The following is a 5,848-nucleotide window of genomic DNA, read 5'->3' as shown; positions in this document are numbered from 1 at the left end:
TTGGACCCTCCAGTTGTGTCTTGGGGCTTAAAAATGAGGAAAACCGGTAAAAGTGGATCTAGAAAATGTGGATTGGGATGATCCAAACGCTGCTGGGGGTTCGGGGGTGGCGCCTGGGGCTGGGGACATTTACCTGGCAGACACAGCACCAGGAGCTCCGCAGCTCTCATCCTGCTGGAATGGCGGGAAAGGGCGGGAGCGCGGCCGGGATGCAGCCGAGGAGTCTGGATGTGAACAGAGGGAATTCAGAGGGAGGGGACACGTGGGGACACTCAGGGACACTGCCCCATCCCGGCCGTCTCCGGGAGCTGGCTCCAAAAACATCCTCCCCCTCCCAGTCCTCAGAAACCAAAGAATTTCCCCAGAAATGCTTCCCGCCCATTCCCAGGGAATTTGCAAGGACCAAACCCCGGAATATCCCGCGGGCAGAGCAGGGAGGAGAAATCCCTCCGGGATGGGGGGTCACTCCCGGCATCATTCCTGGGATGTCGGGAATCCCTCCTGGGGGGTCGGGATCACTGCCAGGATCATTCCTGGGATGCTGGGATCGCTCTCAGGATCGCTCCCAGGATGCCAGGATCACTCCCGGGATGTCGGGATCACTCCCAGGATCACTCCCGGGATGTGGGAGGAGAGGCCCAGACCTCCCGGAGTGGAAATCTGGGGCTTCTTTCCCGAGGTTTCCAATTCCTTGGGTGAGGAATTGTTTCGGGGGGTTGCTGCATTAGCTGGGGCGTCCCCTAAATCCAAAGGAAGGTGAGGATTTGAGGAGAAAATCCCGGATTTTGAGAGGAATCCCGTGGGGTTTGGCGGCCTCGGGCGCTTCCCGGCGTTTTCCAAGCCTGCTGCTCCCGGCGGGACGAGGGGCCAAGGCCGGGAGCCGCCAGGAATGCCGGCCGCCCTTCCCCCAGCCAGCTCCAGGGGAAAAATCAGGGGAAATAAGAAATTTTCCCTCAAAACTCCTCTGAAATCCAGGGGAAGGGGTTTGAGGATGAATCCTGCCGGCATTCCCGGTTCTCGGGTGGGGGGCTCCTCCCTGGGCTCTCCCGGCTCTGCTGCCAGAGAGGGGAAACTGAGGCACGGGGGAGAGGAGCCCTTTGGAACCCAATCCCTATGGAGTGGGAACATCGACCCCCTGTGCTGGAAGAGCTTCCTGGAGAGATCCCGGGGGGAATGCGGCTCCAGCCCCACAACGCCCGGGAAGGGTCAGCGAGACCGGCCACAGTGGCTCTGGAGTGTGGGATCCTCAAGGGATCCCATCCTGAACCTTCCAGGGATCCCATTACACTCCAGCTCCAGACTTGGGATCCTCCAGGGATTCCATTCCACACCAGCTCCAGTGTGGGATCCTCCAGGGATCCCATCCTGCACCAGCTCCAGACTGTGGGATCTTCCAGGGATCACATCCTGCACCAGAATTTGGGATCCTCCAGGGATCCCACCCTACACCTTCCAGGGCTCCATCCCGCTCCAGAGTGTGGGACCCTCCAGGGATCCCATCCTGCATCTTCCAAGGATCCCATCTAGCTCCAGAGTGTGGGATCCTCCAGGGATCCCATCCTGCTCCAATGTGGGATTTTCCAGGGATCCCATCCCGCTCTGTCCCCAAAGTCCCGTTTCCCACCACCCCGGTCACTGAAGGCACCTTCCAGGGCCCTTGTCCCACACCCACCCCAGCGTGTGGCACCCTCCGGTCCCCAGGTGCTCCCCAGCACCAGCACGGCGCCCTCAGGACCCCGTCCTGCAGCCCCACCAAACCAAGCCCCTTCCCACAGAGCTCATCCCATGGGAACCTGCTCCTCCTCCTCCCCATTCCAGGACTGGAGCTGCTGGAGGTGCTGACTCCAGACCCTCCCTGGCTCCGGGAACCCACGGAGTCGGTCCCAGCCTGGGCTGGATCAGCTCAGCCCCAGCTGTGCCTCGCTGGGACAGGCCCTGTCTGCTCCCCACGGCCCAGGAGCCGGCCCGGAATGTCCCGGGAATAAAGGGACCGGGATGAACCGGACCAGTGGCACCTCCGGAGGCCTTGCCAGGCTGGCAGAGCTGGGGTCCAGGACAGCTCCTGGGGCCTGGCTGGGGAGGTGGGATGGGCTGGGGGGGCTGGGGGTGCCCATCCCGAGCTCTGCTGGTTCTGCACGTGCCGGGATCCAGTGGGACGCCAGAGCTGGCATCCTGTGGATCCAAATAATCCGGGCTCAGTGCCTGGATCCCAGCAGGGAGGGAGGGAGGGAGGGAGGGATGGATGGATGGACGGACGGACAGATGGATGGACGGACGGACGGACGGACGGACGGACGGACAGACGGACGGATGGATGGATGGATGGATGGATGGATGGATGGATGGATGGATGGATGGATGGATGGATGGATGGATGGATGGATGGGTGGATGGATGGATGGATGGATGGATGGATGGATGGATGGATGGATGGATGATGGATGGTGGATGGATGGATGGATGGATGGATGATGGATGGATGGATGGATGGATGATGGATGGATGGATGGATGGATGGATGGATGGATGGATGGATGGATGGATGGATCCATGGACGGGTGGATGGAGGGACAGACACCACCTCTGGAGCCATCCCCCGCCGTCCTCCCACCCTCCCAAGGACACGGCTCCGCAGTGCCCTCTTTGCCAGCCCTGCTTCCAGCCTGCACAGCTTCTCCCGAGCTCCAATTCCCTGAATTTCCCCCAGTCTTGGCCGGAGCTCGCAGGGTTTGGCCGCGGGACGGGGACAGTCGGGTCACGTCTGCCCCGATGGTGACGCCAGCGGCTGCTCCCGACGGAGACCCCGGAGCGACGCCGACGCCCCCACGACATCCCCACGAGGTCCCCACGACGTGCCCCCTTCACCGAGGCCACCGAGGAGGGGATGAAGCCGCCTCCAGCCTCGTCCCCCCCGTCCTCCCCCGGCCCGGCCGCTCCCCGCCGGGAGGGCCCCGCTGTTCCCCCTTCCCTTCCCCAGGCTCCGCTCCCTCCGTGCAGGGGTCCGGCGGCTCCGACCGCGCCAGATGTTTTTGCAACTGCACATCTGGGAACAATCAACCCCGGAGAAAGAACACCACAGTCCCTTTCATTCTGCTAAACCCCACCTTCCCCCAGCCTTTCCCCCCTCCCTCAGCTTTTTTTTTTTCTTCCCATTTTCCTTTCTTTTTTTCCTTTTTTTTTCTTTCTTTCTTTTCTTTCTTTCTTTTTTTTTTTTTTAATTTTTTTGAGCTCTCCCGTTGCCAGAGAGTGGGAGAACAAAGGGAATATTAAAGGATTCCAATTTTTTTGGACCCCGACCAGAGGTAAGGGACTTGGTGCCCCCATCACCCCCAAAAGGTGATGTTTTCACATCACCTTTTCCTCCGGGGCCCGTCCCCCCAAAATAAATTGGAATAAAAGATCTCTTTTCTACAATCTCTTTCCAGGATGGAAAAGAAAAAAAAAAATAAAACAACCAACAAACCCACGGCTTCCTCCAGGCTTTAGGGTATTTTTAGACTTTTTGGAAGTGGTTCAAAATCTCCAGTATCTGTCAGGCCTCAAAGAAGGGCCCCCTCCACCCCCCGGCTGCTGCTCCTTCAGCCCCCCAAAAATCAAGAGGGTTTGGCTTTGTGAGGTTAAAAAGCTGAAAAAAACTTTTCCAAGCTCTTAACCGACGGAGTTTTAAAGGTGATTTCACAAAGTCCCCAAAATGGGGGTTCAGCCCCGTTTGCTGCTGGGGGGGGGTCCCCAGAATTCCTGGGAATTGGGGGGGGTTTCCTCGCCTGCTCCTTACCAGTGAGTGCCGGCTCTGCCCTCGCCTCGGTCTCCTCTCTCTGCTTCCCCAAAACTCTTGAAATGGGAGTCCGAAAAAACAAAAAACCCAAAAAACCTCCTACCTCCAGCACGGGGGATCCGCTGGGTCCTAAAGCCACACCTGAGCCGGCCCCTTCCTCCTCCCGCGCTGCCTGGGAGGGGGAAAGCCGGGAAAACCCACCAAAAACCCCAAACAACCACCCGTGAGAACGCACCGCGGCCAGGGGCGACGGGGACCTGGTGCTCTGTTGGTTTTGGGGTTTTTTTCCCGGGGGGATGAGTTTTAAATCCATGGAAAAGCGAGGAGGGGGGAGGATCCGGCGCGGAGCGGGCCGGGGTTTGTGGGGCTGCGCGGAGGGAGGGATGGAAGGAGCAGCTCCGGGGATTTTTCCGCCGCCTCGTCAGCTCTTGGGGGAAAAAAATCACTGCGCCCCCAAAATCTGGGATCCTGGGATCACAGCACCCATCCCGATCCAGGGGTGGATTCCCATTCCCCCCCAGCAGCGAGGATGCTGCAGCCCCGCGGGGGATTTGTCCCGGGACGAGGCGGGAAAAGTCCCGGATCACCCCAGTCCCGCTGTCCCAGCCAGGCCGGGGCTGCCGGAGGCTCTGCAGCCCCCGGTGCCGGCCTGGGGCCCCTTTCCCCGCTCCTGGAGGAGGATCCCGGCGGGATCGGGATGATCCCAAACCCCCGAGCCGGGCAGAGACACAGAGCCAGAGCTGGGGGGTGAATCCTGCAGGTTTGGGGTGACAAACCCAGGAAAGGAGCGGAGGGAGGGCACTGGCGTGGAGGGAGGAGGTCTCTGGAGACGGGAATGGGGGTGAGCAGATTTTCTCCCTTGGGACTGGATTCCCAGCAGCCCACGCTGGATTGTGCCGAGGGCTGAACACCAGGACAGGCTCCGAGAGCCGCAAAATGCAGGAAAAAAGGGATTTTTGGAGCATGATTAGAGGCAGATGGGGCTGGAAGGTGCTCCTATCTCCTCTCCTCTGGATTTCCAGGCTGAGGAATGGATAAAACCACCCAAAGGACCCCAAAACACCTCAGTTTCCAGGCTGAGGAATGGATAAAACCACCCAAAGGACCCCAAAACACCTCAGTTTCCAGGCTGAGGAATGGGTAAAACCACCCAAAGGACCCCAAAACCACCTCAGTTTCCAGGCTGAGGAATGGGTAAAACCACCCAAAGGACCCCAAAACACCTCAGCTGCTCCACCGAGCTCCTGCTGGCCCCCAAGCGCAGCGCTGTCCCCATCCCAGCCCTGCTCAGCTCCATCGGGGGCAGGAGCTGCCTGTCAATAATTAAATGAACTTTGCCACCCCCGGGGCCGGGAACACCCTCCGGGCCCATCCAAACCAAACCTCCCGAGCGGAGCGCGCGGAAATTCCAAGGGGAAGCGGCTCCCGGGTGCCTCTGCTTTGGATGCCGCCAGGAACGGGCAGAACTCCCGAGGGCTCGGAGCGGGGAGGGTTTTTCCAGGCTCGGGAAGCCTGGGTTAACAACCGCAGCCTTGGCCGGGCCTTCAGGAAACCTCTTACCTCTGCTTGTGCCTCATTTCCTGACCTAATCCCAGCTCCCCAGGGCAGAGAGGCGCCGCCGGCGCTCGGAGGGGGTCCAGACTTTCCATGGAAGCGAATCCCTGCAGGAAGCAGCCCGGGATCCTGGGAGGCAGCTGGAAAACCCCGGGAGGGGCCGGGGCAGCCCAGACCCCGGGGGAACCGCTCCTTCCCTCTGGGATGCGGCATCGCCGCCTCTCGGCTTTTCCTCGGTGGAAGGAGCGAGGTTTCAGAGTCTCAGCCAGGACACCTGGGCTTTTCCAGCGATGATTGTTATTTTCTAGGAAATTCCAGCTGGAGAGAAGTTGTTCAGCCCAGTTTGGGCTGCAGGAATCCCAGCGGTGTCATCCCTGGCTCCAGGCCCTGCTTTCGAGCATCGAGCCGAGTGTTTCCCAGCCTGCCTGGGAACGAGGTGACCCCGACACCTCCTCCTGCTCCAGGGATCCTCACCCGTGCCATCCCAACCCCACCCCCAGCGGGCAGCAGGGACGAGCA

Source organism: Serinus canaria, chromosome 21, assembly GCF_022539315.1.
Source record: "Serinus canaria isolate serCan28SL12 chromosome 21, serCan2020, whole genome shotgun sequence".
In the NCBI taxonomy this organism is placed as follows: domain Eukaryota; kingdom Metazoa; phylum Chordata; class Aves; order Passeriformes; family Fringillidae; genus Serinus; species Serinus canaria.
This window is presented reverse-complemented; position numbering follows the sequence as displayed.